This window comes from Echinops telfairi, unplaced genomic scaffold, assembly GCF_000313985.2.
Source record: "Echinops telfairi isolate 266 unplaced genomic scaffold, ASM31398v2 ScPeMD7_4;HRSCAF=17, whole genome shotgun sequence".
Taxonomy (NCBI): Eukaryota; Metazoa; Chordata; class Mammalia; order Afrosoricida; family Tenrecidae; genus Echinops; species Echinops telfairi.
In genome coordinates this window covers 27,136,679-27,161,186 of record NW_022103900.1, presented here as the reverse complement: position 1 = coordinate 27,161,186, position 24,508 = coordinate 27,136,679, and positions in this window count along the sequence as shown.

Sequence of the window (24,508 nt, the reverse complement as noted above, 5' to 3'; positions counted from 1 at the left end):
GAGTCCAAAACTTATTTAAGGAAGCTAAGCTAAATTATGACCTTCAGGCCTGCATAAGTAGCTCTAAACAAGAATAGCAATTAGTGAGTAATGGCCTAGTATTTAGAAAACCAATAATTTTTCTTCTGTGTGAATTTTGTGTGTATATATTATTATTTTTTAACTTGTTAAAACTGAATGAGTTTTACATTATATTGAAGGCAAAAACAAGCCAAATGGCTCACATATGTATATGAGGCTGTATCTTTTAATTTGTTCATGGATGTAGCTTAATGGGAAAGACGGGGCTAGCTGCATTGCGTGCCTATGGGAAGTTCGTGGAAAATGACAGCAGGAGCTTACGACAGAACACTAAACACTGTTAGGAGATAGAAGAGGAAACCCCTTTTGGAAAACATTTTAAGTCTCATGAGAATTCCTGACTTCATATAGACCGAGAGAAATGGCAAACGGGGCAAGAAATAGAATGTTTTAGTAAAAATGAAATTTCATAGTAACTAGTCCAATTGCATTTTCCTCAAGAATGATGACCATGTCTCTTTATCATGTACCAATATATGTTTCATTCTTTTAAAAATGATCCTAACTAAAAAAAAATTATCCTAACTTCATAAGCAGAAACCTACCAGAGATGTTCTAGATTTGAAGAGTTTTGCTCTCTGTTTTATGAATGATGCTTTTAATGATACTAACTACAAAATAAGGCCAAATCTTAGGAGCTCAACTCTTTGACATGACAAAGTCTTGGCCTACTCTACTGAAGCATCTCTTCTACCTTTTGTCCACGGGAGACCGCACTTGATTCGTGGGGCCACTCTGCAGACAAATAGCTGTGAGACCACCAGCGTGCCGCTGGTTTACTGGTTATGTGGCTTGGTTTCCTAGAGTTAGTCACGAATTATTGCTACTAGCTCATACATGCATGAGTTTATTCCAAACAAAATATGCTTAAACTCTGATCACTGGCTGGCTGTAGACAGGTTCTCTTGGTCATAATACACTTATCTAGTCTCATTAAGGTGCTTAAAAAAAATTCTAAGGAAACAGTGGCTTTCAAAGGTGCTCTGCTGGGCCAGTTAAATTCAAGGTAGAGAGTTCTGCTCAGAATGTCGTGGTGCCTGTTCTTTGAGACTCCAAAGAAGTGCTCTTGATCGTTTTCTTGAAGGACACAGGGCAATCATGCGGAATTATTAGGAAGAAGTTTTAAGAAAATGGACTACAGCATTGGTGAGAAAACGGCCAGGAGAATTGTAACAAGGAAATTTTCTTTAATCCTAACACTGTACCTGTGCATTTTTGATATTAGCAGGAGCTGTCGTGGAAAAGACTATGGAGTTCATCATAAATGGATTTGCCTTTACCGTATGCTGAGTGAATGGATGTCAGTCGCTGCCTTGGTAATGCCATCAGAAGGACCTTGATCCATAAGCACATTACAACCCTCATACCTTCACGTTTTCGCCCCACGCCCCTCCATCCTTCTGATGTCTGATGGACTGACTCCCACGCAGAGGAGAGACTGAGGGGCATGTGGCAGAGGCAACCCTTTTCAGGGCAGGGAGAATGGACTTCAGCAATCAGAATCCATTTCTGGCTGACAAAGTCTATGGCTATTAACCTAGTTGGAGACCAAACTCTCAAAAGAACTTATCTGAAACTATATCATAAATCTTTTAAGAGAAGTAGGAAGCCAGGTCTGAAGAGGCTTCATGATGAACAACGAACGCAGGCCCTGAGGACAGCTAGTGAAAGATGTGGAATGAGAACCAAATGTTGTGTGCACTTAAAGGCTCACCAGGACAACCACCCCACAAACGCTTGTTGTTTAAAAAAAATCCCCCCCAGCCCTTCTTCATGAGTGGTCTGTTTAGAGTATGAATAGCCAGTCAGGTGCACTCTGCCCCACACTGAGTTATCACCCTCACGTACTGAAACTCGCCAAATGGATTCTTCCCAGCGGAGAAACAAGCTTCCTCGCTGTACCAGGCAGTCGTTTGCCTGTCGTCAGGTTACTGAAACCAGTCATTATTTTCGGGGCTGCTGAAATTATTTAGGAATCCCCTGTCCCCAGGCAGGCAGACATGGCGTTTTCAGCTGACCTTCAGTGCTTCTGCCATTCGGGTAGTAAATTTCCCTGGAAGGCAGACAGCTCTCGGGTAATTTTAGAGAGGGCAAAAGAGCAGAATTATAGGTTGTCTGGAAAGGGTTGAAAGATTAGACCTCTGGAGGGGGAAAATAAAATGAATCATGTTGAAGGGCAACGACTACATAGGGTCAAAGTTTAAATGTCTGTAACCAGTGTCTTAGCTTGCCTCCTGGCTGGCATAATTAATACTCTCATGTCTCAGACCAACTGGAAAGAAAGCATTACATTTAAAACAGATGAAATTCATTTCAAGAAACAAAATGGCACTTAAAAAAGCTACCCATCAGTCATTGCAAATCTGAAAACAAGTACAAATAATCTAACTTCACTTGTCTGAAATCAGTCGTTCCCTTTTAAAAACAAGCAAACACAAACTAAAAGTCTCGTGTGTGCTGGATATATTAACAGGAGAGACCAGGGCCTGGACGAGGCGATCCCGCTTGGTAAAGTCGAGGTTCAGCAAAGAGGAGGAAGATCCTCAATGAGGTGGGTTGACTCAGTGACTGCAACAATGGGCTCAAACATACCAACTGTGAGGGCGCCACAGACCAGGAAGCGTTTCTTCCTGTTGTATGTAGGTAGGTACGCCGAGTCAGAACCGACAACATTGCCAAGAAAAGCAACATAAAAGAAACAATGGGACCCTTGACTCTAAGGATGATAAGATAATATTAGGTTGTTGTTGTTGTTTGGGCAGGCTATTACAAATCAAACCCGTTGTTATAGAATTGCTTCTAACGTACAACCACCCTGTAGGATTGAGGAGAACGGTCCTGTAAGGTTCCCAAACTGTGATCATGATGGAAGCCAATTGGCCAGCTCTATCACACAGAGCAGCTGGTGGGCTCGAACTGCCAACCTTTTGTTTAGCAGAGAGTGCTTCTTCACCTCTGTGCCCTGATGAGTAGAACCTAAAATTCTTTTCTTGAAGTGCCTCTCTCTGCATGCAGCTTAATTTGCATATATATTTTTAAGGATTTTATTTAAAATACTGCAGAAGCCTAACAGAAGATTCTGGAAGCAATGAGAGACATCTAAAGAAGTGACTGAAACCTTCTGCTTCAAGCAATGTCCCCAAAATATGTGTCCGGAGCTGCTTTTTGTGCGCCTGGGTGAACCAAAGTGGCTTGGTAAAATGGCTGAAAATCTGCTAGTATCGCAAGCCTAAAAATCCACCAGGCAGTTATTAAATATTTTTAGTGTTAAAAAAAAAATCCCAACCATGCCTGATCATTCAAGAACAAGAAATTTTTTTAAAAAATTTGGTCTTAAAACAAACTTTTCTGTAGTCTTGGATTCTAGTCTAATCTATTGGCCTGAGTTATATTGGCAAGATGGAGTTGACCTTAATGCTTGGGATTGAGAAGCTTTAAAAAGTCAAACCTTCCATCCATGGTTCTGTGTGTGAGTGTACGTAATCAGCTGGACTTTGTATAAATAAAAAGTAGGAGGTAGAAAGGAAGCGGCCAAAGAAGAAAAGACAAATGCGGGAAGGCGCTGGTGAGTCACGGCCCCACAAACATCAGTCGTTATTCCCAGGGGTGTGCTGAGAATCGGTCTGGCTGAAGAGGGGAACAGCTCTGGGAGTGGCTGCTCCCAAACAACTCAACCAAGGGACAGGCAACTGCTCCCGGGGCAACACATGAGCTCAAGAATGACAGGAAATACTTTATAGGTCTCTGACATTGGGCAAGTTAGTTAATGGATTCTGTGCCTCAGTTTCCTCACTGCCAAACTTCTCAGTTCTAGCAACAGGTGGGAGAGTGTTGTGAAAAGGACAATCTGTTGTACTGATAAGCGGTTGGTGTGCTCGGCTGCTAATGGAAAGGTCAGTGCTTCAAACACACTCGCCGTTCTGCAAAAGATGTGGTGATCTTCTTCCCTTATGATCGTGTTTGTTGTTTTGTTGTTGTTAGGGGCCGTTGAGTCTGCCCCAACCCATAGCGACCCTATGCACAACAGAACTAACCACTCCCTGGCCCAGGTCCTGTGCTAGCACGATAATTGTTCCTCTGCTGGGGCCATTGCTGCAACCACTGTGTCTCTCCATCTCATTGAGGACCTGCCTCTTTTCCGCTGCCCGCTTCATTAAATTTAGAGCCGTGGCAGTTCCCTGGGGGCAGTTCTACTCTTTCTTACAGGGTGCTATGAGGCAGAATTGACTGCAAGGCCGTGAGTTTGGTGAAGAATGGGGTACAGAGTTAAGCACTCGGCTACTAACCAAAAGGTTGGTGGTTTGGATTCACCCAGAGGCACCGTGGTGGAAAAGCCTGGCAGCCTACTCCTGAGCACAGCCCTTGAGAAACCCCGTGGAGCGAGGCTCTGCGCTGAAACACATGCACTCTCCAGGAGCTGCAATGGACTGGTCAGTAACTACTGTGTTTCCCCGAAAGTAGGACATCCCCCGAAAATAAGACCTACTTACAAGTTTTGCCTCTCACTTAAATATAAGGCATCCCCCTGAAAATAAGGCCCCCCGAAGCTACCATAACTCTGGACTCTGGATCTTAGTGGCAGGCGCTGCTGCGCAGCTCACTGTTGGCCACAGCGCAGCCAGAGGAGACAGGAAGTGTGAGGTCTCTTTTAATAAAACAGTAAACAATAAATGTGTACCGTATTCTTCTTCATGGAAAAATAAGATATCCCCTGAAAATAAGACCTAGTTCATCTTTGGGAGCAAAAATTAATATAAGACACTGTTTTATTTTCGGGGAAACAGGGTAGCTTGGTGGTACTACTGCGGAAGAGCCCAGAGAAGGCATGGCCTTCATCATGGTCAACCTCACTGTCTCGTGTCAAGGTTGGGCTCTAACAAGATCCCCCAGGAGCTCCCTCTTGAGGAGGGGAACCAAGTCTGATGTGTTAGCACTACGTTCAGAAAACCCCCAACCAAACTCACGACTCTCAAGTCGCAGGCACTTTATAGTGACCCTGCAGGACAGGGGAGGGCTGCTCTGTCCAAGGCTGTCACCCTGATGAGAGCAGAAAGCCCATCTTTCACTGGTGGAGCGCCACTGGTAGTTTCGAACTGTTTGCCTTATGGCTAGCCCAACGTGTGACCACTACGCCACCACCAGTCCTCCTCCACTAAGACCAGGCATAAGAAAGAAGAAGCAATTGTGCAGTAAAGGGCCAAAAAAGTTCACTTCTGTCAACTAATTTCATCAGATATCTTGAAAGGAATACTAAAAAAAATTGCCTCTATTATGACTATCTGAGATTCCCTGGTAGCACCGTGGTTAAAGTGCTCCACTACTAACTGAACTGGTGGTTTGACCCCACCAGCTGCTTTGCAGGAGAAACAGAAGGTGTTCTGCATCTGCAAAAGGCAGTCCTACTGTGTCGCCTTAGGAAGGTTGCTCTGAGTTGGTATAGACTGGGAGGCGATGGATTTGAGCTTGGGGCTATGTCATATCCTTTCTCTGCTTTACTTATTTTTTCTGGTGTCTCCCTCACCAGATCTGAGTTGTCTAGAGGCGCCAGAGCAGGGGTGTTTATGTTTGTGTGTGAGGACTCATCTTCGGTGGGACACTCAGCCCAAACACTCACCCAGGCCCGGCGACGATAAAACAGCCGACGATTACAAGGACCTCAGGTCACCCTCAGGCAGGGCTCGTGGCCTCAGTCTATCCAGTTGGTAGAACATTGTAATAAAGTTTTGCTGACCGGGCCTCTGTGTGATGCTCGTTCCACTTCACATCTTACTTCATTTCAATATTGTAATAACCTTCCAAAAAGACTACCTTCTGAGAATCTAGCAGTTACATCTCCGGCTCAGAGTGACTTGACTAACTTGCAAGCCGTGCTTGTTTGAAGCTTGTGGAGTTAAGCTCTCTACGCTTATTAGAACTAATTGTACAAGGATATCTTCTGTGTGTGGTGCCTGAAGCCCCATGCCAGGCATGAGAAGGTATTTAAGTCCTTTGATAACATGATTATTGGGGATTAAAAAGTAATTAAAATGACTGCCCATGACAGTCCACTCATCAACAACACTGAAGGGAGCCCGACTTCTTAAAGACAAGGAACTGTGTGGCAAGAACTGGCAACCATCTGATGTTCAGAGCTATTCTGGACTGGGTAATGCCCTTCCTTCCCAGAGCAGCACATAATGTCATTTGGCGGTGCGTGGGTCTTTAATTACGGCGAGACGATTCAGTGCACCCCAACGGCCTCACTGCTTGCTCTTTGCCATTCCTTTCAAAGTGGAAACCCAAGTCCCGAGCTGTTCGGTGTGACCCCGAGGTTACTTGAGCTTCCCATTTGTGTGTAAGTAAATCATGGTGATCGGTAATTTCCCTCTGGGACCCTTAGAGCATAGCAATTACATGCAATTTGCTTGGCTCTCTCATGCATGCCCAGAGTTAGAAATAGGTGCGTAAGGCATTTGGAATGATAATGTGGAAGGGATGCCTGAGCCCCATCATAGCTCTAGGTTCCCTCTCTGCCCCATCAATATTCCCAGTGTCACTTTAACTGCACAAACTCAAGGAGATAATACAAATGGGGGTCTACATATTTTAAGTCACAGAGAAAAGATGGTTTCTCTTCTTCCTCACTAGTTGAAACTATATATTTGCTCCGTGTCTAGAAAGCTTGAGGCAATATTTCCTTTGTTGATTTTTCCCCCTGTTTTTTTTCTTTTTGGACCCATGAAAATGTATTGTTATTTCTAGAGTAAACTATGCTGGAGTTGGCTTGGAGACGGGCTGAATTTGGGAAAATCATTAAATAAAGTGTTATGTCTGGGAACCCATTCAGAGTATATCCTGAGCAGCTCTTAAGAAAGGAAAATCCATAATCCATAGTCAATAATGATGTACTGTTTGATTCTCTTAAAAAACCAAGCCTTCCGTGTAGCAGATGCAAGTTTCCTGAGAAATCAATCACACTAATTTTACAAAACTACAAATCAAATTTACAATAAGTGGAGAGAGGTAAAAACCTTGACACATAAACTTCAATGAAATGGTGTACATTTTTAAAAAAATAGGCAGCTCATTTCAGTACCTCCTAGACATTCCAGGTCTGGTCTAGACTACAAATACAAGTACTACTACAGAGTTTTAGAGTGACTAAGTCATAAACTGATGCTATAAACTCTAGTATGTTTTTAAAATGACAAACTATACTAACGTGGATAAAAGACTGTGGCCCGTAGTCACCTTTCAAGCCTGGACCTGGTAGCTCAACTTTCAGGCAAACGAGATAGGCCTAGAAGGTGAGGGACAACACTTGGGAGACGCACGTTCCTTAGCGCAATCAATGGTATGTGATCAACAGGGAAGCCTTTGCTAGGAAGGAAGCGCAAAGGTCAGGAAGGGATGGGAGAGAAGGAAGGAAAGTGGGAAACACGGGGGAGAAGCAGGAAGCGTGATGCTACCTTGTGGGGATTGCAATCACTGTCACAAATCAAAGCACATAGGAATTGTTGAATGGAAAACCCATTTGCCCTGTAAACTTCCTCCCAAATCACACACAAAAACAGTGGATAGAAGAGGAAATAAGCAGTGTTGGATTGCCCAACAAGCAAGATAAGCACAGGCCTACTTTAAAATATAGATATAGATATAAAATTTTTGTATGAACAATTTTATATATTTTAACCACGTATAAAATTCTGCTTGTAGGGATGGCTGGCACCTGTTTCTCTCCCAATCTTACAGCATCTTCCTAGAGAATCAAAAGCTCTTTTCAATTGTATCATCTTGGACAGGTACAGAGTACTCAGTAAGCAAGTTAAGCGTGTGCTTACTTATGCTAATTTACTAATCTGTAGGGAACCGTTTCATGTTTTGTATCACATCGAAATTTCTACTTCTAGGTATGGCTGACACCTCTGTTTCTCTCCTAACTCCACAGCCCATACCTGGAGAATCAAAACCTCTTTTCAAATGTCCAATTCCTGACAAGGACAGAGTTTCATGTGAAACCCACATGAAATTGCTCATCTCAAATCCTAGCACCCCTCTATCGATTACCTTTTTACGATCACCAGCACAGCAGTTGGTGTTGATACTGGTCACTATCTAGTTCAGTAGGACCCCTGATGGTAGTGGTTATGTATTGGCCTGCTAACCGTAAGGCCAGCAGTTTGAAACCACCAGTCCCCTTGGGAGAAAGATGAGGTGGGGGCTTTCTGCTCCCGTCAATAGGTACAGCCTTGGCAACTCACAGGGGCAGTTCAACCCCGTTCTGAAGGATCACTGTGCATCAGCATCAACTCAAGGGCAGTGAGACGATCCACTTCTGCTCTCAGGTAAGTAGAGACTGGTTTCCATGGGCCATTAATCTTTCGGACTAATTATTTCTTCAAGTCTTTAATTTCTTCGTTCTTTTTTGGTTCCAGATGGAGAGATGGCCAATTGCCAGCTTTTAGAACCCCAGTCATGACCCGCCTATGGGGGATATAGAACATTGTCTTTAGGAACTGTGCTGTGCCATTTAACCTAGATGTCCCCAGAAATTAAATAACAATGTCATCTTGTCTGCCAGGGGGGATGCCAAGAAAACTGCTATGTTGCAAGAAAAATCCAAATTGAATTTCATGGTTTTTACAACTATGATAATACTTTTCTCCCTCGTGTTACTTTCCTACATTACATATTTTCCATAAATATCACAGTTACCCTCTAACTGTCTAGAGTCAGAAAGGTGAAAAACTATCATCAAAAGTATGTATTAAACATTTAATTATGAAAATTTGCAGCCAAAAAATGTAACCAATAGTTAAGAAATAGAGTGGCCCTTCTCAAAGAATTACTTTTCTTCCCAAATTTCTAGAAACAAGGGTTTCTGAATCTGAATAACTTTGCATGTTGCATAGTTTAACCCCATCTAGGAGATTCATCATAAACATTTTGCAATTGCTTTATTTTATTTTTTATTTATTAATAATCTGCCTTCCGTGTGTATGTAAACATCTCAAGAGTGAAAGCCTTTCTTTCTTATCCACTGTGTATCCTGAGAACTTAGCCGAGAGCCTGGCATACCATTGTACTCAACAATTACCGTAGTTGTTAAAGATAGAAATGGAAGGAAGGAAGGGAGGGAGGGAGGAAGGAAGGAGGGAAGAAAGAGAGGGAGGGAGGGAGGGAGGGAGGGAGGAAGGAGGGAAGGAAGAAAGACCATCACTTTGATTTAGCTTTCAGAATTCCTGAGGTCAAGAAATACATTGCACTGTCTGATCCGGTGTTTCCCAAGTGAATTTGTGCACAGAAGGCTTCCCTTCCCATACACAGAGCCCCTTCTTAGAGCAAGAAAAGGTAGGTCTTTTATCTTTCTTTAAGGAGCCTTGGTGGTGTAGTGGTTACGCATTGGGCTGTGATCCAAATGGTCAGCAGTTTGAAACCATCAGCAGCTCCTCGGAAGAAAGTCTGGGCTTTCTACTCCTGTAACCAGCTACAGTCCCTGAAATGCACAGGGGTCACTATGAGTCAGCATGTGTTTGGTTTGGTTTGGGGTTTGTTTTTAATCTTCCTCTAAAGAATGACTGTGTTGGCCATTCTGTTTATGCCCTTCCCCCAATCCATCAATCACCCTCTGGGAGCCAGACTACTTGACATGATATATTCTGGACTCCATTGTCTCTGGTTCAGTTTGATCAATGAAAGGCAGAGGGCAGAGAGAGAGATCACAGTATTTCTCCCCAGCTTTCTCCTGCTTCAATGTTGCCATTTTCTCAGTGGCTGCTTCCCTCTTTGATGGTAGCTTCCACCCTTCCGTAGTTCCAGCTCTCTACGTCCAATAATGTCCCATCTTCTCACCACTCAGGTTTCTATATGGTAATGACTTCCTCTAATGCTCTCAAGAGTCTCAACATCACCTCTTGACTCCCTTGACCACACCTAAACCAAACCCCAAACCCACTGCCATTGAATTGAGTCTCACAGTGACCGTGCACTGGGTTTCTGAGGCTCTGAATTGTTACGGAAGCAGAGAGCCTCCATTTTCTCCTGCAGAAAGGCCGCCGAGTTTGAGCCTTTGACCTTACAGTAAGAAATCCAACACTTCTCCAGGAGCAGCACCTCTGTAAATAGTTCTTTCATTCCCATCTCTCCAGAATCCCACGGGGGCATTCCCGCTGTTTCCTGTCAATCCCCTGGCTTCTTCAGTGATGACCTCTGTAGTCTGGAGTGAATGACCAAGGGGACATTGAGCACGAGGACAAGAGGAAGACGTTCAGTACTGTCCCGGCAGAATCAAAGTTTCAGGCAGTGGTCTGCTCTTTTGACTGAAGTTTTGTGAATGCCCAGAATTTCATCCACATTTGTACAAAAGTAGATCTCCAAAGCAAGGCATCGCATTGTTATGAGGCATCCGCCTTCCTCACCCACAGCTGGGATGTGAGCTATGCACTAGAGAGCTTTAATCTCTTCTTCATGCAGACTTTGATCTTTAAAGAAAATATGAACGGATTCCTTTGGGCCATCACTCTTCATTTTAAATATAGTTCAGGACAATGTATGCACTCGCTGCACATTAATTCAATTTACATGTTCATTTAAAACGATGGCCGCAGCTGCAGAGAATGGATGGAGTGAAAGAGACACCATCCATTAGCCGTAAATTAAAGGATAGCACTTGGCAGCACCATGACCAAAGGGAGGGGCTGGTGCATTTGTGAACAGAAGGAACCAAGTCTACAAAGATAATGTTTACCAACCTCTTAGCTATACAGGTTGAACTTATATAGGTACTAAATATATGTAGGAGAACGTGTGTGTGTGGGAATTGACAATGATTCAGATCTATATACTGGTGGCAGAATAATGAGAGCCTGGGACCTAGACAATAATGCCCTATAGATAATCATGATTATGACACTGTTGGTTTTTAAAGCAATTTTAGAAAGTATATTTGCTTTGGAATTCAATGAAGATGGAATATGTCAAGTCAAATAATACTGTAAACAAAAATACCTCTAAGACAGCAGTTCTCAACCTGTGGGTCAAAACTTCTTTGAGTTTTGCAGTAGCAAAATTACAGTTATGAAGTAGCAGCAAAAATAATTTTATGGTTGCGGGGTCACCACAACTTGAAGGGTGACGGCATTAAAGGGTGGCGGCATTAGGAAGGTTGAGAACCACTACTCTAAGATGTGTGGAGGGAAATGTTCTCATTCTGATCATTGCTGTTGTCAGTTGCCATGCCGTAGCTCTAAGTCACGTATGGCAAAATGAAACATTGCCTGGCTGTGTGCCATCTTCATGATCATTGGTATGTTTGAGTCCATGGCTGTGTCATTGTGCCAGTACATCTTACTGACTTACTTTGGATCTCTGCCTTCTACTTATTGACCTTCCTTGACCTTCTGCCTATGGGTCACTTGTGAAAATATATCCCAAGTAAGTGAATTGACATCTCAGATAATATTCTATGATCCACAGTATATTCATTGCTAATTTTTGGAAGTAGTTTTTTTTAACCTAGTTTATCTCAGTCTAGGAGCTCCACTGATACCTGTCCACCATGGTAACTCTACTGGTATTTGAAATAACACTACTGGCGAACTTTCTGGATCATAATAACACAGAGCAAAACGCTCACAGTATAACAAACTGACATATGGGGATTCTGAAATTGGGGCTACGGAAATCCATGTCTTGTGCTTAGGACTGGGTGGATCCCATGAATCTTGGAGAGGGTTAGGACTCGGAGAGCACCAGTGATAGACTTGTCCCTCGGTGCCAATGTTCTGGGCTGGTCGGATGGTGACCTGCTCTTTAGCAGCCCAGAGAGTCTCCAGCAGCATCAAGAACAGTATTTGACTATTAGTTAGAGTCGGTAATTTCCAACAGAGATTTGGAGAGAAGTAAACTCAATATAACCACTGGCTCTGTTTTGACCTTTTTTGTTCCTTCCTTTAACCTAGATCTTAGTCTTTTTCTTCTGGACATCATTTCCATTACCTTGGACATTATTTTGCAAGATAAAGAAGCTGTTTTCTAAGTCTGTAAATTCTTGCCATGGGTTGTATGTTTTCTTTCTCAGATCCTCATAAATCACCGGATTCCAGGCTAAACCTGTTTGGGTAGGTAAACTTGTGATGAAAACACTGATAATCTGTTCTCCTGTTCTTGCTTATAATGAGTTATTTTAATAATCATTTGTTCATATGCTTATCTACTTTTCAAAGTATTAGTTCCTTGAACGTATGTGTCTTTGGTTTTTATCTTGTCCTAGGAGCTGACTCTTCCCATGATTACTCTCAATGGGAATGACCAATACCCTCAGGGAAAACTCAACCTTGGACTTTTAGCCCCACCCAAGAATGGTATCAGAACATTTCAATGTATTCCCCAGAGCCTGATTGAGTCAGTCCACGTGCAGAATTCCAGCAGTCAACTTTCAGCTTTGTCCAGATCGGTGCAGAAGTGACCACAACCATTCCTCTCAAGTAAGTAAAGGACTAAGCTTGCATCGTTCTTATTTTATACTTTGAGGTTCCAATTTCTGATCCCTTCTGAGTTCTCTGCTTCCAAAATAGGTAACTTTTTACAGTGTAATTTAATATAGCCAGATATTCTCAACACTCTACTTCCAGTAAAGGTCTCTAGGGATGTGCGAATCAGTGGCCAATTTTGGTGGTGTTCCCAAGGAAAATAATATACATCAAGGTGGATCAATGGCTCCAGCTCTTTCTTATTGAAAGCACCTTGAATTTTGTTTTTCATTCCGAATATTTCCATTACCTTTTAAAACATTCTGCAGCTAAGTTTCAGACAGAGTATAAACCAAAATCCGCTGTGCATTCTCTCCGGCTAGATTTCTGCATTTAACACACCAGCCTGGTCCTTGAAAAACTCAAGTGGATCATGCTAGGTTCGGGTGGACTACCACAAACTTGACTGAGTGGCAATCATAATCCCTTCAGTTGTGCGCATGCAGTATCTTTGCTCAAACATATCAACACAACCATAAATTACTGGGAAGGTGGCCATGGTTCAATTTGCATCAGGAAGTGGGAGCAAGAGGAGTTCCCATTTAGTTTGGATGGATAGTTATCCACAACTGGAGTCTTTCCTCAGCCCTATGTTGTGTCTGGATTTCTAACAAAATATAATCCAAAAGGATCTTGTACCCAGACTAATACAGTTGGTAAGTTCCCTATTTTTTAAAGGAAAGTCATACTTCCTGCCTCTACGAATGATGCACAACACTTGATAGAGCTCTTTGATAATGGACCAGAAGAGTCAGTAGTTTAGTATTTGAGACCTCACCCATGATTTAACATAATGTAATAAACTCCAGGATGAGAGCTTCCATGAGCAGCTAAGCAGGTGTGGAAATATTTGGGTGGATTGCTATCTATCCCCTTAATCAGGACACAGCCCTGAGACCATGAAAGGCAGTTTCACACAGGTTGTCACCTGCTCCTATTTAAGCAGGCTCTGTGGATGGCTTCACTCCTTACTGGTCCAGATTCCGAGTCTAGCTCATCCCCCTATCATACCGCCAGCTGATTCTGGATTCCTTGGACTCCGCAACCATGTGGGCCAGGCGGGTTGGCCTTGGATGCATCCGTACCTCCTCCACCAGCCTGCGGTCTTCCTGCTTCCCTCTTCGTCTTCCTTCTTGCTCCATCAGCCCCGGCAGCTCCTGGAGTCAAGAAAAGCCTCCAGCTTAACATCTGGCACACAGACTTGGATAAGACTGGACTTAACTGTTTTGACAACTATGCGAGTGTGTGGCTCTGGGTACATTATAGAAACAAATCCACAGAAACTCATATGTATAAGAGGGAGTTTTATATAAAGAGTAGAAACAAATCCACAGAAACTCATATGTATAAGAGGGAGTTTTATATAAAGAGTAAGTGCACATCAAGAAAACATCCCAACCCAGTGCAGCCCAAATCCACAAGTCCAACATTAACCTATATATCTGACACCAATCCACAAAGTCCTCCTCCATCTCACAAAACACACACTATGATGCCAACTGCAGGAGCAAAGTCGAATCAGTGAATGTATAAGCATCTCCGCGCTGGCAGGGCTCTCCACACGGCTGCTCCAGCACCCAGGGCAACATCGGGGTAGGTCCATGCAGCTTCTCCTCAGGGATATTTTGCAGGAAGTGAGCCTTGCCAGCCGAAGCAGGGAACTGGCTAAGGCAGCTGCACTCTGGTCCAACCATCCGAAAGCAAGAGACCCAAGAATTAGAAAGGCAAGGCTCACCAAACCATTTATCTCTCTGCCCTTCAATTAACCCCACATGTGTTTATCAGCCAGGTTGGCACAATAAACTGTAACTATATCAGTGAGCTACTTTCTTGATAAAAAATTTCTCCTAAGATTGTGAGTTCCACCATAATCATAAAGCTGGGTGGACATTAACAGTGCCTCCTCATTTGGAAATTAGGTCTGGGCCAGTCCAAAGCAATATGTAACTGAGACAACCATGCCACCTATCTCCATTTATCTAATGTATTCCTGTGTAACAAGTGGCCCCGGAACTTAGTAGCTTAATACAACCTTTATTCTTACACAGTTCCTGTGGGCTAGTAATCCTGGGGTCATTTAGCTGGAGCCTCTGATTCAGTCTTTCATAGGCTGCAATTAAGGTACAACTGGGGCTGAAGTTATTCTGAAATTCAATTTGAGAAGAACCTTCTTCCAAGATTACTTCCATCATTATAGGCAATATTTGGTTCTTTGCAAATTATTGGGTTAGGGACCTCAGTTACTCACTGACTGTTGACAACAGACCAAACAGTTCTTTACCACAGAAGCCTCTTCATATAGCAGCTTGCTTCATTAGTGCGAGCATCAGAGAGAGAGAGTACTAAAAAGAGAGTGTGCGTCATCTTTTGAACCTAATCTCAGAAGTGACATCCCATCACTTTTGCTGTATTTTGGTCACTAGAAGTAATCCACCAGGTTGACTTCACACTTAAGGGGAGAGAATCATACAGGGGTGTGGATATCAGATTGTAGGAATCACTGGAAACCGTGTGTGTGTGTGTGTGTGTGTGTGTGTGTGTGTGTGTGTGTGTGTGAATGCATAAGAAGAAGAGCTTAAATAAAAAGACTAATTGTACAACTAGCAGTTTTGAACAGCAACGAAGAGAGCTGCAAAAGAAGCAACTGCTGTCAGGAAAAAGGAAATAAGAAAGATTAGCAACAAATGAAAGCGAAAACAGAAAACGACAGAAAGAATCAAGACCAACAGTTGTTTCTTTGAAAGGATCAACAGCAACAACAACACTGGCCAAAATGACAAAAGAAAATCAGAAGAGGAAGAAAATAACACAACTCAGAAACAGGATGGTGACACCACAGCAGGACTGACTGAAATAAGAAGGATCATAAAAGAATACTATGAAAATTGTACTCCAACAAATTAGAAAACCAAGAGAAAGTGGAAAAGTGTCTAGCAACCCATCTAACCTAACACAAACAAAAGTAGAAAAACTAAATAGACCCATAACAAGAGGTGAGAGATGTAAAACAACCACAACAAAAACTCCCAACCAAAACGCCCTGAGCCAGATAGCTTCACTGAAGAATTTTACCTACATTCAGAAAAGAGCTCAGACCAATACTGCTTAAACTAGTTTGCAGCATAGAAAAGGAAGGAATATTACCAAATATTTCTAGGATGCCAGCACAACCCTGATATCAAAGTCAAACAAAACAACCCGCTGTCATCAAGTGGATTCCAATTCAGAGTGATCCTACAGTTTCCACGAGTGTAACTTGTTACAGTAACAGATGGCTTCATCTTTCCCTGTGCGTGGCTGGCTGTTTGTGAGTGATGACCTCCCGGTTAGCAGTAAAATGCTAACCTGACCATGCTACCAAGGCTCCTAAGCCAGTAAAGACACCACACACACACAAACACACACACACACACACACACACACACCAGAAAAACATGCACATGAGTATAGATGCAAAAATTCCGAATAAAATTTTAGTCAATAGAATTCAATAGTATTTAAAAAAATAATTAATCATGACGAAATGGAACTCATATCAGGTATGCAAGGATGGTTCAACATTGTAGAATCAATCACTGTAATCATTAAACCAATAAAAGAATCACAAACACATCTCAATTGTTACAGAAAAAGGCATTCCATAAATCACAACAACTATCCTTGATAAAAATTCACAGTAAAACAGCAATAGAAGGAAATTCATCAACACAATAAGAGGCATTTATACAAATCAACAGCCAGCATTATTCTTAAAGGAGAGAGACTGGAAGAATGGCCCTTGACACTGAGAATCAGACAGGATGCCCTTAATCATCACTCTTATTCAACATTGTACTGGAAATCCAGAAATTCTAGCTAAAGCAATAAGGCAAGGGGGGAAAGAGGCATTCAAATTGATAAGGAAAAATTGAAGTAAAACTATCCATATTAGTAGATGGTATAATCTTATACATATGAAATCCCAAAGATTACACAAGAAAGCTTCTGCAACTAATTGAAGGATTCAGCAAAGTAGCAGGACACAAGATCAACATATAAAATTTACATAAATTCCTCTACCCCAGTGGAAGCAACTTTGAAAAGGAAATTAGGAAAATAATATTACTTGAAATAGTGCCCCTAAAGATAAAATACTTAGGGATAAATTTAACCAGAGACATAAAAATCCAGGCAAATTAAAAACCCCTACAAAATATTACTTCAAGAAACCAAAAGAAAGAAGGACTACATAAATGGAAAAACATAACATGTTTATGGATATGAAGAATTAATATTGTGAAAATGTCAACATTATCCAAAGCAATCTATAAATATAATGCAATCCTGATCCAAATTCCAGCAGAATTCTTTAACAAGATGGAAAAACTAATCACTGACTTCAAATGGAGAAAAATAAAGAATTCTCAGTTAAATAAAGCATTATTACAGAAAATAGGAAGCCTTATCCTACCTGATCTCAGAATCTAGTATGTAACCAAGGTAGTCGAAGTAGCCTGGCACTGTTAGAACAACAGACACACAGACGAACGGGACAGAATTGAGAATCTAGAAGTAGCTCTGTCCACTCACGGACAGTTGATCTCTTGGAAAAAGAGCTAAAATCCACTCGATGGGGGAAGACGGTCTTTTAAGAAAATGGTGCCAGCAAAACCGGATATCTAGCTGTAGAAAAATGTAACAGGACCCATTGTTCACACCATCTACAGAAGCAAACCCTGAATATAAAACCTCAAACCATGAAGATCATGGGTGAAAAACAGGGACAACATTGGAGCCCCAGTATATGGCATAAATAGAATAGAAATCAAAACTAAAAAGGCACAAACAGCAAAATATGAACTAGATAAATGAGATCTCCTAAAAATTAAATACTTATGCTCATTAAAAGGCTTCTCCAGAAGACAACCTAAGTAATTATTTTTACCTCTGGCATATGCAATCTCTGAGATTTATAGGAACCCTTAACCCCTTAGCAACAAAAGACAAGTAATCCAATTTAAAAATGGGCAAAAGATGTGAATAGACATTTCACCAAACAAGAAATCCAGGCAGCTGACAGAGACATAGAGGTATGTTTATGACCATTAACCATGAGAGAGAAACAAATCAAAGCTACATTGAGATACTATCTCACCCTGGCAATAATGGAACTTATTGAAAAACAGAAAACAACAAATATTGATAAGGTTGTAGGGAGATTGGAACTCATATACTGCTGGTGGATATGTAAATAGTACAACCATAATGGAAAATAGCACTTTCTTTAAAAGTGGAAAATGAAATCTCATTTGATCCAGTAACCACACTTCTAGGCATATAACCTAATGAAACAAGAATCAAGGCATGGATAGACATATGCACACCCATGTTCTTTGCAACATTATTCACGATAACAAAAAGATGGAAATAATCCGAGTGCTCATCAATGAATAAATGGATAAACAAACTTTAGTACATACACAGAATGGAATACCATGAAAAGACAAAGAATAACAATGGATCGTCAAAACATCTCACAACATGGATGAATTTGGAGGACACTAGGTTAAGTGAATAAGCTAATCAAGAAAAGACAAATATTGTAGATCATGGTTATAAAGAAACAAGCCAACAGTAGTATTAGGAAACAGTAATTTACAAATGGATATATAGGTAGACAGATATGCTAAAGATATGTATATCAGTGTAAGGGAGACATCCACCTGCAGATATAGGTTAATTATGGATATTTCCCCATACCAAATTATGGCAGCTGCATCCATATTAATATAGACGACCGCACGGAAGGGGCACAGTCGTGGAAATCTGCTGTGGCTACGTGTCTGGCTGGCTCCTCCCCAGAGTGACAGAGCAAAACACAGGCCAATCCTGCACCATCTACATGGTTATTGTTATGTTTGAGCCCGTTTCGCAGCTGCCATGTCAATCTATCTTGTTGACGGTCTCCCTCTTTCTGGCTCTCTAAACCATGATGTGGCTTTTCAGGGACTGATCTTTCCTGACCTGTTCCAAGTACGTAAAGTTTAACCATCCTCTCCTCTAAGGAGCATTCTGGTTGTACCTTGTCCAAGACAAACTTATTTGTTCTTTTGGTAGTCCACAGCCTTTTCAATATTCTTCGCTACCAATGTGATTCAAATAGAACAATTCTTCTGCTGTTCATTCTTATTCATTGTCCAACTTTCCTATGTATCCTGGGTGATTGAAAGCACTGTGGCTTGGATCAGGTGCACCATGGTTCTCAAAGAGACATCTTTTTTTTTTTTAACACTTTAAAAATTGCCAAAATCAGTATCTACTCTGATTTCTTCCATAAGCATTGATTGTTGATTCAAACACAATCAAGCTCTTGTCAACTTCATTCTCTTCTGTTGATCATAATGTCTGTTGGCCCAGTTGTGAGGATTTGAGTTTTCTTTACATTGAATTGCAATCACAATGAAGACTGCAATCTTTGATCTTCATCACCAAGTCCCCCAAGTCCTCCTCACTTCCAGCAAACAAAGTCGTGTCACCTGCACTTCCTTCTTCAGATAGATCAGCTTCTTGCATAATTCGCTCAACATACATATTGAACAGGTCTGGGGAAAGGATACAACCCTGACGTCACCTTTCTTGATTTTAAACCATGCAATATTCCCTTTTTCTGTTAGAGTGTCGGCCTCCTGGTTCATGTATAAGTTTTTCATAAGCACAATGAGATGCTGTGGGCTTCCCATTCTCCACAGTGTTCTCCATAGCTCATTATGATCCACATAGTCTAATATATTTACAGTCAATAAAACACAACCTTTTTTTGTATGCTCTCTGCTTTCAGTCAAGATCCATCTGACTTCAGCAATGATATTCCGCAGTCCACATCATTTTTTCTGAATCCAGCTTGAATTTCTGACAGTTCCCTGTTGATGTGCTGCTACAACTATTTTCAGCAAAATTTTACTTTCCTGTGATATTTTCACATTCTGTTAGACCACCTTTCTTGAAGTGGACACAAATATGGATTTCTTTTAGTTTGTTGGATACGTAGCTGTTTTCCAAATTTCTTGGCTTCGATGAGTGAGTACTTCCAGTGCTTCATCAGCTGGTTGAAACATTTCAATTGCATTCTGTCTGTTCCTGGAACCTTGGTCTTTGCTAATGACTTCAGTGTAGCTTGGGCATCTTCCTTCAGTATCATTGGTTCTCTTCAGGATCATTGGATGATATGCTACCCCTTAAAATGGCTGAACATTGACCAACATGAAATTCACTACAGTACAACAAACTGACAAATGAAGGGTGGTGAAAACTTTTTAGGCATAACCAAACACCTCATGGGACAAAGTTCAAAGGTGAAGGATCATAGACTTGGGGAGCAGCTACATCAACTGGGACAACATAGTTTGTAAAGTTAGCGTTCAGAGTCTTGTTTTGTTAAGGTCAAGTCTGGAGTCTTGGCATTCTGCGGGTGGTCATCGAAGATACAGCTCTTGGTTTCTATATGTCCAGAGCAAAGGAGAGTGAAAAAAATAAGACTCAAGGCAGCAATTAGTCCAAAGGATTAATGGACCACACAACCTCAAGATAGGAGAACTAGATGGGGCGTAGGTCTCATGATTGACCACTCTGACATCAATTACAACAGAGAGACACAGATCGAGTGGTAGAAAAATGTAGCACCACCACCACAACAAAAATTCAATTCACAATAAAGACTAAATTTAATGACCTGACTGAGACTGGAAAACCCCATGATGATGGGTCCTACAACACCCTTCTGGCATGGGACGGAATCCTTTCCTGGAGACCCCTTTTCAGCCAAATAATAGGGCCATAAAATAAACACAACCACCTGAGGAGCATGTGTTTTAGAACAGCCAATTATATGAGATCAAAAAGATAGCATTTGCCCACAGGAAAATATAAGAAGGTAAGAAGAGGTAGAAAATGCAGACAAAAGGAAATAGGGAACCCAGGTGAAAATGGGGAGGGTCCTTGTGCCCTCCCGATTGTGGGGAATGAATGAAATCAATATCATCGAACACTTTATGTACAAAATATTGAATGGGAAATGCATTTACTCTACAAAGTTTCACCGACACCCTGAAGAACGAGAAGGCGAAGAAATACAAGGGCCCACGGGAGTAACATAGTGGAATAAAAAGAAATCGGTGGGTAGAAGACCCCTGGAACTAGCCTCTTTGAGTAGGTATTAAGACCTCACTAGGATGAAGATCGTGTGCAAGTGGCAAACATTTTCAGACACAATACTTCCAAAAATATGTTTTAGGAAAATGGAGAAGCCAAGAGTATCCCCAAGATGGTAGATGATTGAAGGGACATCAAGTGACAAAAGACGTTTGAAGAAATGATCCCTTTGCTTTGCCATACTTCAGTTCCTTTGTCTGCAAATCCTTATGACTAGGAGCTTTCCAAACCTAATACTAAATTCCTGCTTTGTGGATAGCACCCGCAAAGGGAAGAAATGTTGAGCCAGGTTCTCAACTTCCTTGAGGTCCGATCGTTTACATTCTTCACGCGTCGTAATGTTTAATAGGAAGGGAAGCACGCTCTCCAAATCCCCTTCCAATTTGCTGTCCTCGTGAACGATCTTATTTTCACAACCTCAAGGGCGGTAGACACTCTAAATTTGAAATTTCCCAACCGCTCAAGGTAAGTCATACCTTTCATGTTACTTAAATACAGTGTTTGGACATTTAATTATATTATGCAAAATTACTAAACAGTTATTTTAAGACAGAGCTGATTAAAATGAATCTACAAGGTGTGGTATTTATTAGTATTTTATTTTCAGAACCAAGTGCTACAATGTCCTAGCTCTTGAAGTTGAAACATGACTGGCGCCTAGAAAATAATAGAACACGGATAATGGCTGGTGTTTAAGTTTCAGTGAAATAGGTGTTTTGCTGCTTCCTCATGGGGCTGATTAGTCCCCTGAGGGGTTGGCTGAGAGATAGACACCTGCACTCTCATGTTTCTTCTGTATCACTTTAGCCCACATGCTGGTGGTGCCTACTTAACATATATACTCCTTAACACTAAGTTTAAATCCTGGCTTTGCCACTAGGCATGTTACAAAAGGAATTTTACCATTCTGAGCTTAGTTATTTAAAAAAAATTTTTTAAATGTCATTTATATTGGAAAGTTAATTGAGGCAATCTGTAAGGTGATTAGTCCAATACCTGCCTTGTAGTAAACTGATGACAGAACCTTCTAGTTTAGTGATTTCCATCAGCCTTTAGTTCCTCAGTGAGCTTTTACTTACAAAACCTGTCTCTCTGTCTTCTGCAGAACATTAGACATTTGCAGGCAAAGTGTGATATACAGTCCAAGTGGTAAGATTTGTTTCGGATCTTATCAAAGAGAGAGCAATAATGTTTGCAAAGGAATCCCTCTGCTTTAATTATAATCAGTGATTCAAATTACCTGGAGAATTTAGCATCTTAGCTAAATGATCTGCATTTAGGTCAATGATGACTTCAAAGTTTATTTTAAAAACCTCAAAAAACCCAAATCTTGCTTTATTTATACCAAAGAGCCCTTAACATGAAACCAGTTTACAACATTCAGCTACTTGAATGCCAATAGAGGGAAGGAATGGCTGACTCTTTCCATTTTGCCAACTGACTATGACCCCAGGAGACAGGGACACGAGGGGAAGGTTGTTGTTGTTTTAAGATTGTAATGAGGATCGTGGCATCTAACTGGACAAGGCTGAAAGTGATCTTGTTTCTGCCAAATGTGTTTTATTTGAGTTGGGAGCATTAATTTCTGGGAGGAGACATGTAAGGTCATTGTGGGGAAAAAATGGTTCATTATATGTGCACATGTTATTATCTTTTAAAAACACTGGTTATGCATTCAGAAATAAGAGGTATGGAATAGCTGTTGTCTGTGACACCTGCATATTAGTTACAATGTATTTAGCTACAAGAACAGATTACACAACAAGAAAAGTAGCCTGAATGACATGTGGGATAACAAGAAATACAGAAGTAAAATCATTGCAGTCGTTCTTCTAGTTGCTCAGCAAGGTTATCTGGGCCCTGGTCTCTTCATAAACTTTTGTCCCATAATTATTGCCTTCTGATTATAAGCTGGTTGCCACAGCTCTAGAGGAACATCATTAAGTCTGAATGCAGGTGGACCAGAGTGATGCCATCTGGGATTGTCCCTTTTTATCAGAAATGCAAACACTCATCCAGAAACGATCAGGTGACTTGCACTTACAATGTTGTCACGTGTCCACTTTGCAAGGGAGGTAGGCAAAATGATTATTTAACTTGCCAGTTCTTGTTAGGTGCCATCAGCAGCTTCCAGACCATAGTGGCCCGGTCCTGCACCATCCTCCCAATTGTTCCTGTGCCCGAGCCCATGGTTGAAGCCTCAGTGTCAATCCACCTCCTTGAGGGCCTTCCTTTTTTTTTTTTTTTTTTGCTGGCCCTCTACTTTACCAGCCACAATGTCCTTCTCCAAGGACTGGTCTCTCCTGGCAACATGTCCAAAGTCCGTTAGACAAAAGGAAGCCTTGTCATCATGGCCTCTCAGGAGCATGCTGGCTGTATTTCTTCCAAGACAGATGTCTGTCCTTTTGGCAGTCCATAGGACTTTCGTTCCTAGTCTCTATGGTAGGGGCTGGTAAAGGAGAAAGGGGCTGGTGATGAATGCCAGGGCAGCCCACCTATGATACCTGTCTCATCCAGGCTGATGATTTTATGTAAATCCTAATATCCTTGGTCAACAGTAAAGCTCTGTCTTCCATCTGATTCTCTTCTAGTACCGGATAGCATGAACGTCTGGGTTTGAAAAAGAAAGAAAGTCTGGGATTGGTAAAGCACAGGAAATATGCTGGGATCAGTTATTCTCACAAGACCCATGGTCTCAGGTTAATGTGGTTATTGTTTGATCCAGTGACGAGTAACTCCAATGTTTAAATTCTGGAGAACAGTCCATTCTAGGAACATTCATCAGCAGATGATTTGTTTACCCTGCAGTGAGGGGAGAGAACTATTCTCAATAAAATATAAAGGACTTTCCTTTACTTTTCCTGTAGGTTATTTGAAAACTCTACCCTGTGATTCAGTAGAGGGAATATCTTAATCTGAGGCCAGGAACCAACCAAAACCAACCACCCCCTAAGAACCAACCAAACAGCAGCAAAAGCCAAAGGTATAAATTCTAGTGGGATTAGCACGGACCCTGGTGGCGTAGTTATTACATGTTGGACTGCTAACCACAAGGTCAGCAGTTTGAAATCAGCAGCCACTGTGAGGGAGAAAGATGAGGCTTTCTACTCTCATAAAGATCTACAGTCCTGGAAACGTGCAGGGGAAGTTCTACTCTGTCCCACAGTCGACTTGATGTCCCAGGAGTTGACTCAATGGCTATGAGTTTTGAGTGAGTGAGTGGTATGAGCAAAGTTTTGGGGATAAAGCTTGAACTTTTAAACATAGCATAGGAGATGCTCTGCTACCTGGCTCCTGACCACTTCCCCAGCCACTCTCCTGTCCCTGCTTCTGCAGTGCCATCTCCAGCCATTGGAACCAGTAGCAGTTCTCTAAATAAGCCGTGTCATTTCACATCTCCTTTGCCTATTCTCTCCCCCATGCTGAGTGTGCTGCATCACTCGGTCTCAATGGGGAGCAAATACAGCACACTGGGCACACCCCAAAGGGGTATTGAACAGAGTTGCAGAGCCATAGTCTGCCAAATGGAAACCATGGGGGATGGTAGCTCATCTGGGACCAAATGGAAACCATGGGGGATGGTAGCTCACCTGGGACCAAATGGAAACCATGGGGGATGGTAGCTCACCTGGGACCAAATGGAAACCATGGGGGATGGTAGCTCACCTGGGACTAAATGGAAACCATGGGGGATGGTAGCTCACCTGGGACTAAATGGAAACCATGGGGGA